This window comes from Clinocottus analis, unplaced genomic scaffold (genome assembly GCF_023055335.1).
Source record: "Clinocottus analis isolate CAN_PGR_092001 unplaced genomic scaffold, fCliAna1.0.p SCAF_5, whole genome shotgun sequence".
Classification (NCBI taxonomy): domain Eukaryota; kingdom Metazoa; phylum Chordata; class Actinopteri; order Perciformes; family Cottidae; genus Clinocottus; species Clinocottus analis.
This window is the reverse complement of record NW_027176207.1, coordinates 2,024,446-2,045,589: the sequence shown is the minus strand read 5'-3', so window position 1 is coordinate 2,045,589 and position 21,144 is coordinate 2,024,446. Positions and strand designations below refer to the sequence as shown.

General features: G+C 48.5%; 1 protein-coding gene across 1 annotated transcript in view; it reads left to right on the top strand.

The window, feature by feature from the left end:
* Positions 1 to 442: 442 nt before the first annotated feature.
* srrm3 (serine/arginine repetitive matrix 3) overlaps positions 443 to 21,144 on the top strand; it is a 74,817-nt gene continuing 54,115 nt past the window's right edge. The window contains exon 1 of the mRNA XM_068599857.1: positions 443 to 628. The gene's annotated coding sequence lies outside the window, so the exon portion shown is untranslated. The remainder of the gene's footprint in view (positions 629 to 21,144) is intronic.

Below are 21,144 nucleotides of genomic sequence, written 5' to 3'. Positions count from 1 at the left end.
AAAGAACATTCCTAAATACTCTTCAGATCTTCAGACATTTGGACTATAACTGGTACTAATGAGAGATGGCTGTGTTCCAGCATGCACTATCCCAGCAACCTGGAGCTGCAGCTAAATGGCATCCAGCCTGCGCGTTTCCTCCTGCGACATGAAGAAGCCTTCCAAACGATAATATAGTATACATACCATAGTATACATACCATAATATAGCACACATACCAGTACCACACTATTGTTGCACTTTATTCAGAAAATAATGCTGCTCTCAGCGCGCTAGGTGACGCTATCCCAGTGCGTTTGGCTCCTATTCCGTCGTGGGCAGCCGGGGTGCTGCCGCTGCTCCTCCGGCCCACCAGGGGGCGCTGCGCTCGGCGGCGGCGCCGGGAGAGGCGCCGTGCGGTGGGGTTTTTGTTCCCGGAGCTCCTCCTCGGTGCGCTGTCCACTTCAGCACCACAAGCCGAGCGAGCGAGCGAGCGGAGGCAGCGAGGGCTGCTAGCTTACGCCGAAGAGGAGGGACGGAAGACGGCGGCTTCAACATCAGCACCGAGGTCCCGAGCGACGGAAGATACCGCAGCGAGGGCGACACACCGCCGGATAAATACAACAACAACAACAACAACAACAAAAGGTAAGAGTTTATCCGGAGGGAGCTGAAATGGGATCAAGTTGGCGGGGGGAGCGGGGATGATAACGGGCAGCATCAGCGAAGAAGACGGAGCCGGAGCGTGAACACGGTGTGCGCGCATTGAGGTGTTTACGTCCTCAGGTATCGCTGCTGCGCGGAGCCTCTCCTCGCTTTGCAGATGGTGGTGTGTGTGTGTGTGTGTGTGTGTGTGTGTGTTTTTTTAATAACTCGTCGATTTCCGTTGCCAGACTGTGAGCAGCTGCTGTGTTTTTGTGTTGTTTTGTTCCTCCTCTATTTCCTCTCCGCGAGCCGCCGCGGGGCGTTTGATGTCACGTCACTGTTCCTTATATCGCTGCCAAGCTTTTAAAAAAAATATTTTGTGTGAAATGAGGGGCGTATTGTGTCGGTTGAAGCGCGTGCACACAGTTTACACACACACACACACACACACACACACACACACACACACACACACACACACACACACACACACACACTCAGCATCGTCTCCAATATGTCGATGCTAGTCACATGGAGCTGCATCCTCTGCAGGAAGGATGCTGAATAGACAAAGACTATCGTGAGGTCATATATTGTTTTCACGTGCACGAGCTTTAACTTGAACCCAGTTTTATTCTCACTGTCCGTGAATCCTTCACTGTGCATGTTTGGAGTGACTCACACACTCATCGTCCTGGCGTCGTTCTGTTTGTAAGGGCCAGGTGACACTTCATTAGCTGTGTGTGTGTGTGTGTGTGTGTGTGTGTGTGTGTGTGTGTGTGTGTGTGTGTGTGTGCTGGGGGCCAAGGTGCCAGGTGCACGGTGCACTGGGGGGAATGTTGTTTCTTACAGCTTAGTTTCATTTGAAACTTTGATATGTGCTGTCAGAAGAAGAAGAAGAAGAAGAAAAGTCAATATAGAGGTCGATGGAGTTTTTGTCTTTATACATAAAAGCATGAACACATACTACATTTTAAGGATTCAGAATGAACTTAATTGAATTGCTCTGCTGGCGTTTGCAGTCGTTAAGCTGTGATCCCTTTGGGCATCCCAACATATAATGTAAGAAACATCCAAACACATGTATAGTCTTTTATTTTATTGTTACAGAGAAATAGTCACACAGACAAAGAACAAGAGTTCATCATTCACAGTATGAGCAGCTCTGACCCGTCTCTAAACACATGTATTGTGACAAAATATGAAAATAGAGCTCAAACAATTACTGGAACCTTTTAGTCGATTTACAGAAAAATATATGGTAACTTCTTCCATAATTAACTAACAATTGGGACAAAATGTCCAATGTGCGATGTTTCCATCTTCTTGTATTTGAGGATTGACTTTTTATTTGACTTCCTTTGTTGTGTCATTGTAAACTCCATATATTTAGGGATGTTTGACTGTTGGTTGGACGAAACGAGCCGTCTTGATGTCACTCTGGAGGACGTGGTCATTATTTCCTGATAAACTGAGCGGTGTATTAATTGGGAGTGAATCCTAAATATGATGAAGATAATCATAGGTGCAGCCCTGAGTGGTAACGACAACTCACAATCCAAACCCGCTGCTGCGTGTTCCGCCCCGCTGGGATGTGACAGCGTTCAGAAAAGCCCGACCGGCTGACGTGAATCCGTAATCAAGCGCTCCCTTCGTGACATGCAGCTCGGCGAGAAAAGGGAAAAGTCAGCAGGACCCGTGTGAGTGACAGGCCGGGCGACGGCGTCCGACCCAAACACTCGTCTGCGTGAGACTCGAGCGCCGCGGTGCCGGTCCGGGCCAGAAGGGAGAATATACGGAGCGCTGCTCGGAAAGCGCGTCTTCCATTTTGTCACGCCGCCGCCGCCGCTGTCTGGAGGGACTCGGCCGAGGTGAGGTAAGAGGCTGATCCAGGGATTAGCCGCTCATAGGAGGTGTGAGGGAAATGTCAGTCACTCTCGCAGTTATCTTCCTCCACCGTCTGTCTCTCGGTTCCTCGCTCCGCAAAGCAGCTGTCTCCTGCCTGCATCCACCTTCAGCAGCGAAACACCACCAACACCATCATCACCATCACCACCACCACATCATCATTATTACCATCACCACCACCATCACCACCAACACCATCACCAGGACCACCACCATCACCACCAACACCATCACCACCACTATCACCACCATCACCACCACCACCACTATCACCACCATCACCATCACCACCACCATCACCACCAACACCATCATCACCATCACCACCACCACATCATCATTATTACCATCACCACCACCATCACCACCAACACCATCACCACCACCATCACATCATCATCACCATCACCACCACCATCACCACCACCACCACCATCACATCATCATCACCATCACCACCACCATCACCACCAACACCATCACCACCACCACCACCACTATCACCACCATCACCATCACCACCACTATCACCACCAACACCATCACCACCACCACCACCACTATCACCACCATCACCATCACCACCACTATCACCACCAACACCATTACCACCACCACCACCACTATCACCACCATCACCATCACCACCACCATCACCACCACTAACACCATCACCACCATCATCACCATCACCGTCATCACCATCATCACCACCATCACCACCATCACCACCACTAACACCATCACCACCATCACCAACATCACCACCATCACCAACACCATCACCATCATCATTACCATCACCATCACCACTACTAACACCATCACCACCAACACCATGACCACCACCAACACCATCACCACCAACACCGTCATCACCACCATCACCATCACCACCACCACCACCAACACCATCACCATCACCACCACTAACACCATCACCACCAACACCATCACCGTCATCACCACCATCACCATCACCACCACCACCACCACCACCATCACCATCATCATCACCACCAACACCATCACCACCATCACCACGACAACCACTAACACCACCATCATCACCACCAGCACCACCATCACCACCACTAACACCATCACCCCCACCACCACCACCACGGCGCTCTGCAGCACCTCAGTGGTTTCCCTCCTCCCCACATGCAGCTCTCCGTCAGCGCAGGCCTCCCTCTGCGCTCTCCTCTTCTCTCCTCCTGCTGGCTCCTCCTCATGTCCTACTTCCTTCCTTTTCAGCTCTTCTGAAGGACAAAGGGTGGGGTGTGTGTGTGTGTGTGTGTGTGTGTGTGTGCGTGTGCGGATGGGGGGTGGGTTGTAGGGTGCGATAGTGACAGTTCAACAGGGACCAGGGGAGGATGGAGAGCTGTTTTAAAAAATATATATCAGGCTGAAGTGTTTCCGGCGAGCACCAGCAGCCCAGACGTTGTGTCGCGACGAGGTCTGACAACCCGAACACAGAGAGTGCTGCAATGTGAGAGCACAGCGGGGGTCGGTGGGGGAAGGAGGGGGAGGAGGTAGTGCCAAATAGACGGGGATCTGCAAGAAAATTGGCCTAAAACAGCACTTTCAGCTTCTCCTTGAAAGTGCTCTTCAGCCGTCGGCCGGGCCGCGCGGCGTCCCAGCAGGTGGTGATTCCTTTATGTTCTATTTAATAGGCTGTGTTCCTCAAATCCAAAGGGCTCTGTGGGAGTATTTCGAGCTAAGGAGTTTGTTTTTTTACTGCTGTGTCGTGTGGGCGAGGGGGGATGTAGCAGTGGGCGGTAATTCAGAGTGATATTTTATTATCTTTCAATGGCGACGAGGTATCGCGACACGCAATTACGACGCCTAAATTGATCGTAACTAGCGCACGCTGACTCGAATGTGTCGAGGAGGATTCTGCGTCTGGGAATAACACCCAGTGTAGTTAAATCAGGCTCATTTCCCCTCAATAATTTCACTTCACAAACTACACAGTGGGAGACTGAACGAGGCACCGGACCACCGGTGGAAAATAAAAGCCTCTCAACAGCTATTGCACATATATTTGAACGTTTTTATATATTAAATGTAAATGCACCATGTTGGATTTTGCTCGGTTGTCCTGCATGTTGTAGTTCAGGTCACAGTGTTTTCATGATGTGTAAGATCTCTCACAGACGCATGGCCAGAACAAAGAATCTCCATCATAATATGGGGTCTAAAAAAAATGGATGAAGAATAAAAAGAAAACGTAGAAAGTCTGTCAGGGGAGACGACCCACACACCTGTGCTCCAGTATGTATCCTCAGCTGAGTCACTCAAACCAAGTGGGTGTTTTACCGAGCTTTCACTGGTTCGAAAGAGGGAGCTCTGCAGTGACAGTGGCTTCGCTTGATGTGAATATATATTTATATTTTCTGGAGATGTCCAGATGCCGTTGACCTCCAACCGTCGTGCGCTTGCAGGATCATTAGCGTTTGCAGCGAGGCCGCTCAGCGCCGAGGTCACCTGAGACGAGTTGTATCCTCCACTCCACCGGCTGCAAAATAACACGCCACTCTCCCCTTTTCATCCATTTTTAATCCCCCTCCTCCTGACTACATATAAACAGGTACTCTCTCTCTCTCTCTCTCTCTCTCTCTCTCTCTCTCTCTCTCTCTCTCTCTCTCTCTCTCTCTACTTGGAGTTTTGCTTTTGATGTTTTATCCCGTTTCACACATGCGTCATGCATTTTTTTTCAGTACGTATCCAATGCTTTGCAGAGCATTGTTTTTCACTCACTGTGTGTGTGTGTGTGTGTGTGTGTGTGTGTGTGTGTGTGTGTGTGTGCGCGTGTGTGTATGACCATGGATGTGTGTGTGTCTGTGTATCTGTGTGTGTGTTTGACATATATGTGTGTGTGCGTGTGTCTCTGTCTGTGTGTCTATGTGTGTGTGTTTGTGTGTGTGACAGTCTCTGTGTGTGTGTGTGTCTGTGTATCTGTGTGTGTGTTTGACATATATGTGTGTGTGCGTGTGTCTCTGTCTGTGTGTCTATGTGTGTGTGTTTGTGTGTGTGACAGTCTCTGTGTGTGTGTGTGTCTGTGTATCTGTGTGTGTGTATGACATATATGTGTGTGTGTGTGTGTGTGTGTGTGTGTGTGTGTCTCTGTCTGTGTGTCTGTGTGTGTGTGTTTGTGTGTGTGACAGTCTCTATTTGTGTGTTTGTGTGTGTGTGTCTATGTGTGTGTGTGTGTGTGTGTGTCTGTGCCTCTGTGTGTCTGTGCATGTGTGTCTATGTGTATAAGTGTGTATGTATGTGTGTGTGTGTGTGTTGGTGTGTGTGTGTGTGTGTCTGTGAGTGTCTATGTGTGAGTATATGTGTGTGTGTCTCTATGTCTGAGTGTGTGTAGGTGTGTGTGTCTGTGTGTGTGCATCTCTGTCTCTATGTGTGTGTGTGTGTGTGTGTGTGTCTGTGAGTGTCTCTGTGTCCGTGTGTGTGTCTGTGCATGTGTTTCTGTGTGTAGGTGTGTGTGTCTGTGTGGGTGCATCTCTGTCTATGTGTGTGTGTCTCTGTCTGTGTGTGTGTGTATGTGTGTGTGTGCGTCTCTGTGTGTGCGTCTCTGTCTGTGTGTGCGTCTGTGTATGTGTATGTGTGTGTGTGTGTGTGTGTGTGTGTCTCTGTGTGTGTGCGTCTCTGTCTGTGTGTGCGTGTGTGTGTGTGTGTGCGTCTGTGTGTGTGTGTGTGTGTGTGCCTCTGACGAAGCATCTTTTTATTCTATGATTCTTTGAGTCTAAACATGTGCGTCTTGTGTCGGTGTGACGTGAGTCAGAGCATGAGTCATGGTGACGATCTGTCCAGACGTACATCAGACTCTCTCATCTCTTCGTCCCCCCTCGTCCTTATTTTCTGAAAACACACTCGACATTCAGAGGTGATTAAGTTCTTCTCTCCATAGTTTGGGATTTGGATTCCTCCTTTAAGTTGGAGGTCAGCCTCCCACTGCGGGGAGCGTTTAAACAAACTTGGAAGATCAAGAGAACGCCGGCTTCATCTCCTGATCAAAGGGAGCTTAGCCCCAGATTCATCCTCATCAAGAAGCAGAAAAACATTACATCAAATCTACATCAAGGACTAAAAACTGAATTATTCAACCCAACTTTTATTTATTATTTTCCGTATGTGGGTTTTGGGGCTGTTTCCTGTCAGAACGTGGTCGTTCCCGCGCTGACGATGGTTAAATAACAGCATGTTTTATTCACTTGTTTCTCTCAGATCTGTTATTACTCCATTCAATATTAGACATATTATCACCAGAGCATTCTGCTCTCTGCCAGACATGTGACTTCATCACGTGTTCAAGGGAGGGATGGGAGATAGAAACGGGGTGAGAGATGATAGAAACGGGTGAGAGACGATAGAAACGGGGTGAGAGATGATAGAAACGGGGTGAGAGACGATAGAAACGGGGTGAGGGATGATAGAAACGGGGTGATAGATGATAGAAACGGGGTGATGGATGATAGAAACGGGGTGATAGATGATAGAAACGGGGTGATGGATGATAGAAACGGGGTGATAGATGATAGAAACGGGTTGAGAGATGATAGAAACGGGGTGATGGATGATAGAAACGGGGTGATAGATGATAGAAACGGGGTGATGGATGATAGAAACGGGGTGATAGATGATAGAAACGGGGTGATGGATGATAGAAACGGGGTGATAGATGATAGAAACGGGTTGAGAGATGATAGAAACGGGGTGATGGATGATAGAAACGGGGTGATAGATGATGGAAACGGGGTGATGGATGATAGAAACGGGGTGAGAGATGATAGAAACGGGGTGAGAGATGATAGAAACGGGGTGAGAGACGATAGAAACGGGGTGAGAGATGATAGAAACGGGGTGAGAGATGATAGAAACGGGGTGAGAGATGATAGAAACGGGGTGAGAGATGATAGAAACGGGGTGAGAGACGATAGAAACGGGGTGAGAGATGATAGAAACGGGGTGAGAGATGATAGAAACGGGGTGAGGGATGATAGAAACGGGGTGATAGATGATAGAAACGGGGTGATGGATGATAGAAACGGGGTGATAGATGATAGAAACGGGGTGATGGATGATAGAAACGGGGTGATAGATGATAGAAACGGGTTGAGAGATGATAGAAACGGGGTGATGGATGATAGAAACGGGGTGATAGATGATGGAAACGGGGTGATGGATGATAGAAACGGAATGAGAGATGACAGAAACGGGGTGATGGATGATAGAAACGGGGTGATGGATGATAGAAACGGGGTGATGGATGATAGAAACGGGGTGATGGATGATAAAAACGGGGTGAGAGATGATAGAAACGGGGTGAGAGATGACAGAAACGGGGTGATAGATGATGGAAACGGGGTGAGGGATGGTAGAAACGGGGTGAGGGATGATAGAAACGGGGTGAGGGATGATAGAAACGGGGTGATGGATGATAGAAACGGGGTGATGGATGATAGAAACGGGGTGATACATGATGGAAACGGGGTGAGGGATGATAGAAACGGGGTGATGGATGATAGAAACGGGGTGAGTGATGACAGAAACGGGGTGATAGATGATGGAAACGGGGTGAGAGATGATAGAAACGGGGTGAGTGATGACAGAAACGGGGTGATAGATGATGGAAACGGGGTGAGTGATGACAGAAACAGGGTGATGGATGATAGAAACGGGGTGAAGGATGATAGAAACGGGGCGAGAGATGACAGGAACGGGGTGATGGATGATAGAAACGGGGTGAGAGATGATAGAAACGGGGTGATGGATGATAGAAACGGGGTGAGGGATAATAAAAACGGGGTGATGGATGATAGAAACGGGGTGAGGGATGATAAAAACGGGGTGAGAGAAGTGGACGCGGTCATGAGAAACGGCCGCTCTCTTCTCCAGTTCAGCCCGTTTGAAGCTGTCACCCAGACGCTGCTTAAAGGGCACGAAGTGAAGGCTTGTTAGCTGTGTGTGTGTGTGTGTGTGTGTGTGTGTGTGTGTTTTCACACATGTACGTATCCAATGCTTTGCAAAGTATTGTTTTAAACTCACTTTGCGTGTGTGTGTGTGTGTGTGTGTGTGTGTGTGTGTGTGTGTGTGTGTGTGTGTGTGTGTGTGTGTGGTAATGTCCCCTTGGGATCTCCTCCCTCTATCCTGCTGACTTCAGAGCTGCTTTGAAGTTCTTCCTCAGAGGAGAGGTGAAGGGGAGAGAGAGAGAGAGAGAGAGAGAGAGAGAGAGAGAGAGAGAGAGAGAGAGAGAGAGAGAGAGAGAGAGAGAGAGAGAGAGAGAGAGAGAGAGAGAGAGAGAGAGAGAGAGAGAGGTGGGGGGAGAAGAACAGTGCAGATGTCTATTCCTGCACTCTGCTCATCGCTGAACTTCCCACCCCCCTAATAATTTGTGTGTGTGTGTGTGTGTGTGTGTGTGTGTGTGTGTGTGTGTGTGTGTGGCCGGGAGAGAGCTGTGTTAAATATTTACAGCGTGTTCGGGTGCTCATCTGCTCTCGGTCAGCTCATGAATAATGGAGCGGATCAGTGTCGAGTTCCATCAGGTGATCCCGGTGTACTTTTCAGGAGCTCCTCGCGTGTGTGTGTGTTTATGTTTATGCGTGTGTGTGTGTGTCTGTGTGTGTGCGTGTGCGAGGGTGAGAAGAATGGAGAGAGGCGCAATGAGAGCAGCTGCCGTGGCCAACACACACTCTCTACACAAAACCATCTGCCGCGCCGACTCCAGAGAACCGACAACACACACATCCCACCCTATTATCTCCTCTGCAAACACACACCATCTATCTGCCTATCTGCGGGCTGCACACACACACACACACACACACACACACACACACGGCTCAGGAGAACTACACTTTTAATTTTTTGCAACATTACGGAGGCGAACAGAATTACAAGCGCATTAACCTTCAAATTTAATTTGGAAGTTCGCTTCGTGCAAAAAAAAAAATCCACCCCCAAAAAAAAGGGCGTGACATTTAAATAAGCACCCCCAAAAGGCCCAACCTGAGCACACACACACACACGCACACACACATGCACGTACGTGCAGCGTCGGCAGGTGTTTGTGGAGTGCAGGAATAGATGGATGCTGGAGATAAAGAGGAAGAGCGAGTGGGAGAAATGATCCTCTCAGCAGCCCGCAGAGAGCTGCCATAATCCTGAGTGGGTGAGGCGGTGGAGGACACAGACGATGACTCAGTGAGTCTCTCACGTGAGGGCCGGCCCTCCCTCCCCCCTCTCTCCCCCATTAAAAACAGTATTTACAAGGGTAAACTAATATAATCCCCCCACCAGCATCGCCCCTCCCCTCCCCGTTTATATGCACGGTCTATTTAAACCCCGTTTTAAATGTTGAATCAGAACGTTTCATTTGGATCACGTACAAGCCTTTTGGAATAAACAGCGTGTTAATTGCTCCGGGTAAACAGTGTCGTCGGTGGCAGCGTGTAATGAGTGACAACGGTTCAGCGTGAGTGACACCCGGCAGACAGCGGCGGCGGCGGCGGCGGATGACAGAAATGTCATCGGCGGGGAAGACGCGCCGCGACGCGCGGCTCCATTTATTTACCCCCCGAGAGATCGGGATGGGGATGGAATTGAGGGGGTGGGGGAAGGGAGGGATGGGGGAGGAGGAGGGAGGACACAGAGGAATACATTTTTTTTAAAAAGCTGGAAAAAAAAAGGTGACGCCGCGAGCGAAAAGTGAGCCGAAAAGATGAACGCGGGCTCTGACCTTTTCCGTCTCTTCTCTGCCGAGCACGCTGGGAATTCATATCAACACACACACACACACACACACACACACACACACACACACACACACACACACACACACACACACACACTCCCCCCCTCTCATTCGGAGCGGGCCTAAAATAACAGTTTGTTCCCTTCGTCCTCCTGCGGCGCGTCGTCTCCAGGCCGCGTTACGCCGCGTTACGCCGCGTCTGTCCGTCATGCGTCGGTACACAGAACTCCCTCCGCGCCGTCAGGGAGAGTCATGCGGCCGGTACCGGGGGCGGATCCACCGGCGCTATGATGATGTCGAGGCGCGTGGACGTTGCGGATGACGGGTGCCCACCCTCCCCTGTCTCAGGCAATGATCCTCCGCAGTGAGAGGATGAGCCGCGCTGTGACTCCGCAGGCTGCCGGTAAATAATAAACAACCCGTTTAACACGGAGACCACGATGCCGCCTCTCCAGCAGCTCCAGTGTTACTTCTCTCTGTCGCTCAGAGAGACAACCGATCATCTCAGGAGACGAGTTAGGGGTTAAATAGGTAAAAAGCTCTTTGCCAAGTTTTAGGAATAAGACTTGTGTGTCATGCAACTCTCTCTGGACTGAGCAGGAGCAGGCGGCCAATCAGAGAGCAGAATAACCCCCACGTCAGTATTTATAAAACCAGTGTGATATCCTTAACATCTTCAGTCATTAACATGTCAAATGAACATTAATCTATATATGTAATAGTGTAATGTATATAGGATATGATATTTTCTATAAACAACTGAATAAGGTACAGTTATGACCACAGTTATGGAGAAAGCATGACCACAGTTATGGAGAAAGCGTCTCTTCTTCGTGGTCCGTGCCGTGTCCTCTGAGTCTGTGAGCGAGCCCAACATGGCAGCCGGTGAGTATCTATGGAAACTACAATCTTCTGAGCGACAGCTTACAGGTCTATAGACACGGAGAGCGGAGAGTGAATTATTTAGGAGCTCAGTCAGACAGTCTGCCAGACGCTGCCCCCCCGACTGCCAATTCAAACCTGATATTGGACTGCGAGGAGGAAGAGCTATATCTGGTGGCGGACCCCCGGTGCAGACTGGAACCCCCAGCAGACAGCAACGGGGGGTCCGGCACAGGATCGCTCTCAAACCACCGGCCTTTTACCCGTCGAAAACTGTGGAAGCAGTTTTGTCTCCAGGCCTCTTTTTCCCTGTTTGAGTCGTCGTAGGAACCACAAATTAGTTCCAATACTTGTGTTTATTGTATGTATTTGTTCAGCAAAGTCTTGGGAGCAAAATGTATATCTGCAACAAAAAAAAAATCACTTTTAAAAGATATTTTGATCGTAACTATGAACATCCAGCATGATATGAGCCAGATTCCCTAAAAATGCCCCCTGGAGCGTCAATAAGACACCTTTTTGGAAATATTACGACCTAAAGAATCAGAATCTGCAACAAAAATCACAATAAAACAAAGTCTTGTCCTGTTAGGAAGGAGTTTCAGTCAAAAAACTGTGTCGTTCGGTTCAAAAATGGAAAAAAAAACACAGATTTTATGCCAAAACATTGTCTGACTGTGGCATGCTGGGTATTAAATTGGGCATCGGAGGATTTTTGCACGTTTTCCAAAAGGTTAACGTAATCTTGTAGCCAGTTTGACTTGAACGCAGCGTTACGCAGTCTAGTTAGTTGAAGACAGCGATGTCAGGTGCATTGTGGGTATTCTGCAGACACGTTGCAGCGTCTCTTCTGCAGAGAGGCGAAGCGACACGTCGCTGCAGTCGACGGAGGAAAAATCCTCTTAACATCTCACTGGACGGCGGCGCTTTACTGAAGCTCGTCACCACTCTGACGAAGCAACCGCAGGTAATGACTCCGACTCATTGTGACCAGTTTATAGAGCAGGAAGGAAGGATCCAGATGAACGTCCACCTCATGTCTGCTTTCTTTTCCTTTGTTAGAGGAATATAAGCCAGCAAATACAAAGCACTTCCTTTACTTGAGTTTCCTTTTTTGCTTCACTACATTTAGGTCTGTTTTCATTGATTCCCTTAAAGGTACGGTGACTATCGGTTGCTCCTTACCTCTTTGGAAGGCTCTAGTTGAGATACGTTGTTCTCTAAACCGCTCACGTTGTCTCAGTTAAACAACTTAAAAAGCCTGAAACTGATGTGTGTGGCACGGCCAGTTGGGCGTCTCATATTTTGGAGACATTAACTCATCTCAGTCTCCTCCCTGAAGGACTCTCAGGCTTTCAGGCTCCTGTGAAGCCCGTGAGGGTTTAGTGGTGTCCTACTGTCACATCATGGAGCGCTTGAGGGCTCTGTGGCAGACATGTTGAGCCCTTTACGAACCCACAATGCATTGCAACGGGAGGTTAAACACGCAGGTGCCCAATGGAAGCACGGAGACGTAAAAACAAAAGAAGGCAAACAAAGAGGCGCGTGATAAAATACCTTAACCGTTGTATTAACGTCTGTATGTTTACGGACCGTCAAGTTAAAGTTAAATGAAATAACACGATTTATTATTACAGATTTGAACTGGATTGATTATAAATAATACATACTCTCTTAGCTTTTGAAAAATGTGACTCTTAAAATGATAAAAATGAATTTAACCGAATTGTCCTGCAGCTTTAAATGTATTCTGACATCAAGCGATGTCAATCAAAAGAGACAAAATTTGATATTCTTGTCATCTAAAGACATAACTGTGTTCACGGTTATGAAAGCACTTGTTTCAGCTCTGTTCACATCATCGTCGCGCATGTAATTCATGTGTATTTTTATTTTTCTGTGCCTTAACTTCAGATGCGAGTCGTACTCTTTGAAGATGTTGTGCTTTGTCTCGTGGCGGCGCTTCACATCACTGCGCCACGTGAAATAACTCCTGACTTCTTCCCAACTATCGTCTCTCTCTCTCTCTCTCTCCCGTGAATGTCTCACTCCAGTCGAGGGCGAGCGACGCTCATCGGAATACACCGGCGTGATTGGCCGAGTAGCATCACGTAGATGATTCACACCGCGTGTGATTGGTCATACGTGTGTGTACTGGACCGCTGAACGAGAGCCGTAAAGACGGGAAAAGCTGCGCCGGTTAAATGGAAGTTATCCAATGAAATGTCATAATTATCAAATATCAATCAGCCTGCCTGCTATTGACCCGTTATTGACAGGTGGTTGGATGATGGATGGTGTGAACTGTAATTTATATTGCTTTAAATCCTTTATTTGTGAATATTTGTGCAATATCTGTGGGGGTGGTTTGACTCTGTGCTCGTCTGTAGAGCAGAAGTACTTGTCATCCCTCTTCCACATCTGCATAACGGGTCTTATTTTCCTCTCCATGCTCTCACAGTCGTCAGCAATCCTTTGTTTGCACCATCAAAGTTTCCCATCCTTGATTCAGTGAGCAATCTAAACTTCACTACGCAATCAGCAGAAGTTGCTCTTTGGTCATGAGTGAAACGATGCCATTTCCAGCTCCTGATGCTTAATTAGGCTGATTAAACTGGATGCAAATGCAGCAGGAAACCTTCTCTGCATTGTTTAAGAGTAGAAAGAAAAGAGTTGTGCTTCATCCACGCGCGCATGCCAGCATCGGGCCCGAGAGAGCGCACTGCGAAAAGAACACTCGTAATGAGAACGCCAACGAGAGACAATTAAACAAAGAGCCTCCAGATCAGATAAAGACGAGGAAAACACACACACACACCGCCGGTGGAATGGAGCCGTCCCAGGAGCTCGACGAGGCCAAACACACCGGCAGCGTTTATGGACCCCGGCTGCTAATTTCCCTTCTTTTTTTGGGGGGGGAGGGTTTGGCTGCGTCGCTCTCAGTGGAGCTTTAAGAGTTTGTGAGAATGTGGATGTGTTGGGCGGAGAGGTGGAGAGGACGTCGAGTTATTCAGGGCGAGGGCTCCAGAGAGGAGATGGAACATGAAGAGGGATATTATATTATTGTTATTATTGTTACTGCGTCGGAGTCGGAGCACTCGTCCCTATTCACCCACTTGTATTAACCAGTCTGATAAAAGGGACGCACCGGCAGCCTCTCTATCTCGGAGGCTGGCAGTCACCATAAAAGAGCTTTTGTTGACTTGCATATCGAAGGAGTGTCATTGTGAGGACCGGCTTTTCACAGCAACGGGACCTTACAGGCTTTGAAGCTCTCTTGCATCAGCAGCGGAGACCTTCTAGTCCTTTAACGCGCCGCAGTGCTGCTGGATAATTGTTGTGTTGCGCGAAGAATCTCAACTCCTTTCAAAGACACGGGCGGGGTTCAAGGATTCACGAGGAATATCAGACAGAAACATGAAAGGGTTTCAGTGTATTTTGCTCGTTAGGTGGATGGCTATTGGTTCTGTGTCGAGAGCAGAACCAGCTGAACGCGTCGGGTGTGAAAGAGCTTCGTCAAACAGGAAATGGGCTCGGCCAGATGGAAATATCGGTGTGAGAAACAACACCTGGTGGTAAAGTCATGAGTCGGGACATTTATTTGTTGCAGGGAGTCAGAGATACGACGTGCTACTTCACTAACTGCATATCCAAGCGCTACCTTTTTAAATAGCTTCAGGTTATCAGGACGTCTTGAGATCGGCCTCGGCATGACGTGACAACAAAGGAAGTGCACGCTCTTTCAGACAGAGACGGTCTCATGGCTATCAGGAGAGAGGTTAAGTTTGTGTGTGAGATTAAACAGAAACAGATGAGAATCTAACAGTGAAACAGTCACTGATTCAGCGTAAATAAGTTTGTGGCATGTTTTTCCAAAGCATTAAACTTCAACCACAGCCGACGTCACATGAATGCAGACACGCAAGACACGCATGGCCGCCCTTGCGTTGTCAAATCGGCCATTTTGAGTGCGTCACCCAAAATTTCTGACTCCCCGTCAAAGCTACGCGAGCCCGCAAGGCTGTGATTGGTCCGCTAACCACGTCCTTTCTGAGTCTGGCGTTTCCGGTTTCATAGCATAATACCTCTGTTTTTCGAGGAGGCCGAGTGGCCCCCGGGAGCCGGGCCGGTGGTCCAAAACCAAAACCACGCGTCCCAGGACACACGTCGCAAAAGCAGGAATGAAAACAAGAGTTTGTCTCCGTCCGACGATGGCGTCTTTCCTCTCCCGCACATCGGACCCTTTGACTCTCATCTGGATCTCCTCGATCCTTCGCCCTCATTGATTAACCCCGCAGTGGAGAGCACATCTTCTGCTGGCTTTAAAGGAGTCAAGCTGTCAGGGGAAATTTCATGCCCAATGCCTTTTCCATTAGGAGGAGAAACAGGAGGATCTGGCTCCCTCGGGGGGCTCGCAGCTAGAAGTTGAGGACCACGGATGCTTACGGGTTCTTTTTAAAGCTCACATTGTGAGTCAGGAAGCGTGCGAGGCCGCACAGCTCACCAGCCCGATACAGAGCGATGCAAAGTTCTGCGTTCGACCCGACTGAAACCGATGAATACACACTTCAAAGTGCTTCAAAGCACTCGGGGCATCGGACCCCGAGCTTTCAGCTTTGGCAGCTGTGCAGTTGTTCAAAGTGGGGGTGAGAGGGGGGGGAGGGTCCGTGAGCATGTTAGCCATTTATTCAGCGGCAACAAATATGATTACCAGCAGAAAGTGGGAAATGTGGGAGATGAACGGGATTAGAGAGAGTGAGTGAGGGCAGAGATGGATCTGTGATGTCGTTACCCTTCAGGGTAAGTGTGTTAGCATCTGACGCTGGATCTCTATTCATGCTGCGGGTCGACTGAGAGGGTGGAAACGGAGGCTCTGATTGGCCGATGAAACACCGCCGTCAGTGACCGACAGTCTGACATGTGAGGTAATGGGCTGTGATGAATACTATGCCACCAGAAAGCAACTTAGCAGAGTGCAAAGGATGTCAAACTTTTGCCTTAAATCACTTTAATTATCCTCCGAGGTCGACCTTGAGAGCGAAGGAGGCGTTTTAGCCTAAAATGCGATCTCAGACCCCAACGTCTATCGCCTTGATGACTATTTAGCTCTTAATCTGTTTAATCTGGTTCGCGTCGTCTCTCAGCGGCGGCTGCAGGCTCGCGTCTCGAGGTCAGAAGCTTTGCAGCGAAGAGCAACGTCCAGTAAACTAGAGTTTTCTTTCTGAAATACAGACGCTGAAACGAGTTGTTTACTGTGGAGGAGATGAAAGGATCAGTAGAGACGCCTTCACAGGTGGAGAGCTGGAAGAAGGAGAGGAGAGCCCATGGGATGGAGAGAGGGGGGGATGAGGGAGAGAGAGGGAGAGAAAGAGAGATGGAGGGAGAGAGAGAGATAGAAAGAGATGGCTAGAGAGATAGGGATGAAGGAGAGGAGACCCCCTGTGATGCTGGAGAGAGAGGGAGGGTGAGATAGAGAGGGAAAGAAAGAGAAGGATAGGGAAAGAGAGAGTTGAATTTATAAATGGACAATGTGTACAGAAACGACTTTCAGGATTTTTTCTTTTTTTCTCTCCCAAAAAATCCATAAAATTGGCGAAATCTATCTTCAATTGTCGTTGTTTTAAAAAAAAAAAAAAAAAAGGATTTTCAAGGATTTATTTTGCGCTCATGAAAAATTCAACTCCTCGACCCGCCGTGGAAACTCTAAAGCGTTTGTGATGGACTGAGCAGCGAGTGCACGCTCAGCTGTAAACCCCAGCAGCGGCCCGCCGGTGTGTATTTGTGTGTTTGTACCTCGGCGTCGGACGTCTTTCATAAGCGAGCCGGAAGAGCCCGATGCTCAGCGAGGGCCTTAATCCAGAGGAAACAGATGCCATTGGTGGAGGGAATGGAGGGGGCGGGGCCAGAGGATATTACAGCAGGCCTGGACACACTCATCCTCTGTCCCCGGCCTCCCAGGGGATTAATAAGCCCATCATGGCCGCTGCCCATATGGGGAGCCACAGAGGGGATGTGACACTGAGGGGAGGAGGGCGGGCAGTGGCCATTTTGTCTTCCGATGGCTCCGTAATGTTCGGGGGAAGAGAGAGTCCTCACTAAGCGCTCTTACAGGCCTGCAGGTGTTCAGCGCTTAAATTCTGTGTACATCAGCAAAGGCCCCCCCCCCACACACACACACACACACACACACTATCTGGTCTCCTCCTCCAGTAACGACATCCTCCCCACCAACTCGACTGGAAATTGTCTCTCCAGCAAGAGGCCGGAGCGAGCCCCGTGCAGCCGCAGCCGCGTCGGTATCGACTTTTGTCCGGCGCCGCGTCGGCGTCGGTGACATTTCCTTGTATTCTCGCATCACCTCCGGTGCGGCCGTGGGCTCCGTCTGACCTTTGCGGCGCCATGTGGCAGCCCGCTGGAAGAGCAGCGGCAGCCGGCTCGGCTGACCTTTCACGAGAGCTTTCAGAGCCCCTCCCCCCTCCTAAACACCCCCCCCTCCCCCGGTGTGTGATGCCGACGCGCTGTCTCTCGGCGCTGTGGAGACAGATAGTGTCAGAGACGCCGCTCCGCTCCACGCCGCCGTCGGTCTGTGTCTTCCCACCTCGCCGCCATGCACCTTTGTGACCGGACATGAATTCAATGTTAGAAAATAACAAAAAAAAACTCATTTTCGTGGTCATTAATTCCTGGATATGACTTGTATAGGATGGGGCGTCCCCCCCCCCCCTCCCTCCACGGCGACAACAAACCTCTCGCTCTCCGTGACCTCCGACCCCAGTCGTCACCTCAGGTGCCTCAGAGGAATTAAAATGTAAATCCATATGACAACATGACCTCACTTGACAGGGAAAAGTGATGAAATGAGCTTCATTGGTTCATCATCGAGCGACACGACGAATTTAAAACATGTCTTCCTGTTCGAGGCTCCACTTCTCTAACCCCCGCTCCACTTCACCTCCTTTAAAAACACGCTGCTAATGTTATTCAAATCACTTCCTCAGAGTTAAAGTTTCTCGCATAGATAGTCACGTCCCCTGGCTTTTCCCCCCCACTGATCAGCTCAGCGCACGCACAGAAGTGATACCCACAACTGCTCCGCTTCCCAATCTGCGTATGAATATACAAACCTCTGTTTGTGCCGAGGCGGGGGGATTAACGCGGGAAGCCTCCTCTGAAAGGTGCCTTAATCCTGCCCCCGACCTGCAGATTAGAAGCTCCTGCTTTTTGAAGATTTTACTTCATATCAGCTCCTTCCTGCGGCATGTAAACACATTTCAACAGTGATTAGCCCAGAAACATTGCTTAAGACCCCCGCCCCACACACACACACACACACACACACACACACAAATAAATAAATAGCCACAGTCCTCATGAGATATCAAAGGCTTTACCGCATCTCATAAAAGCATGCGTGTCGTCTCTCGCGGCGGTGCGGTGGAGTGTTAATGCTGGAATATGTGCCGCTTCGCCGCACACGAGCGTGGAGTCTTTCTGACAGACGGGCCGAGGGGATGTGAACACCTATAGCGTCCCCTAGTTGGTGTTCTGCAGCTCGTATGACCTTGACATGAATACCAGACCCCGTTGTCCTTGATCTCTAACGGACCTGCAACTCCTTGCCTTTAAAAAATAATAAAACAATAAACACAAGACATGTTTTGAAGCATTTTCAGCCCCAAAAACGTGTTTTTCGGTTAAAAAATGACAGTGTGAATGTTGAGACGGTTCAGTTGGCGCCGGTTCTCCTCATCATTCAGTTCAGTGTCCGCAGTTTGTACCAAGCTAGCAAAACACTGTGCAGGACCGTGTTAGACATGCTAGGATGTCCATATGAGCTTAGTGCTGTAACTAGTATGTCTATGTACTGAAGTCAGTCTGAATGTCCAAGTCTAGTGTGTCTAACATGTCCTTTTATTTTTTTAATACATTTATTTAAAATAAAAAAATAATATTTATATAAATATTTATATATATATATATGTATATATATATATATATATATACATATATATATATATATTATCCAATATATATATATATATGTATATATATATATAAATATATATATATGTATATATATATATATATATATATATATATATATATATATATATATATATATATATATATATATATATATATATATAGGACATTTATTTAATTTAAAACAATATATATATATATTTTTAAAAATCTATTTTTTCTCAATAACAAATGTTGCAATTTTGAGTTGATATTATAATTCACTTATTCAAGAATAAAGTTGGACAATATAATTGATCAGGTTGCAGAATGCACCTGTGGTGTTAAAGTACATGCACTCTGAGTGCACGTGTCCGGCCTCCTCGGGGCAGCGAGGTGAGAGAGGAGCTGATGACGGACGGTCATCACGGTCAATGTCCTCTCTCCTCCTCTCTCGTCTGCTGTTTTTCTCCCTTTGATCTCGAACCAATCCCTTTCCTTCAGGATGTGGACTGGAGGTCCAGGAGGATCAGAGACAACAGTGTGACCCGTTCCCCTTCCATCAGCCAGCCCATCGGTCTCCCTTTGCCTGTTTGACATTCTCTCTCAGTCTTCCCAGGCTCTGCTTTGCAGACGGTCAATATCCGAGCCAGATTAATCTCGTCCTCGCCTTCAGTGGCTGTTTTTTTTTTTTGTCTGCACAAGCAGGTCCAATCTTCAATTTGAAGGTTTTGCATTTTTCAGCGGAAGCAATTACGGAGAAATCCTGTCAAAAACAGGGCTTCCTGCAAGGCTTGACCTTGATTCAGTGGATGCCATATGTCCTCCGGCGTCGGCTAATCACCTCGTGTCTCCTTGCGATGAAGAGAGCGCTTCCTTATCGGGACAAGAAGGAAGTGGACCTGTCAGTGACTGTGATGGAAAGGGACGAGGCCCCAAAAATATCGGGGGGGAAAGCGACAAAACCTGCTCTAATCGCTCTCCTCTGGTGCGGCATCAGACAGCGTTCCTGATCCGTCAGCAATCTCCGGTGCTGGACGCCCCCCCCCCCCCCATCTCACATCTCCACACATACGGAGTAGGAATTTATGTACACACTATGAATGCAGAGAGGGAATGAGGCGCAGTGCTCAATCCTGTCTCTCCGCTGTGACTCAACCTGCACGTACGAAAGGGATGAGAGAGCAGAAGGGAGGAGGAGGAGGAGGAGGAGGAAGAAGAAGAAGGTATATTTGTGCATCGGTGTGTGACAGTGCATTGCCTCTGAGTGACACCTGTCCCCTCTCAAATCCTGTGTCCGGTCCATTATTGTCGTTGAAGCCCGTCTGAATGTAGAGTTCCACACCTCTAATTGGAGCACGCGTGCATATAATGCGCTTGTTTATTCCTATAGATGATTACATCCGCACGCAGCCCGCCGCGAAATGGAAACCAGCTGCTGGGAGTTTCAAAGGTGTGTTTATTACAAATATCTTTGACAAATGTACAGGCAAAGCTTCACTTATGCACTCAGAGGGATAACCGCAGGAATTGCACAAAGAGCATCTTCGCTACCATCATCATCATCATCAAAGATCCTCCATTAAACACTTAGAGTTGCTTTCAAGAGGCCCGTCGTGCACAACAGCCTCCAATGGACTGACATTTTGCCCCCGCGTCTTTTTTTCTTCTTCTTCCTTTCCCCATTTAAGGTTGAATGAAGCCTCCGCCGTGAGGCTCGATTTTGCGAAAAGCGCTTCTGTCCAAATTAATTTGAAATGGGATGTCGGGGTTGCCTTGGAGACATGATGTGGTGGGGAGCCGCTCATTGTAACTCACCTGAGCCGTCGCAGGAAAGGCCGCCTCTGCGTTTTAAGGAATGAAATACTCATTTCATCGTGGGCGGCTGGCGAAGTGGGTGAATCATGAAGGGAAATTGTCAGGATTTGTCATTGCCATTGATTTGTCAAGGCCGATGTATTTACAGTGTTGTACAACAGAGCGCAGAGGGTCACGCGCGACACAG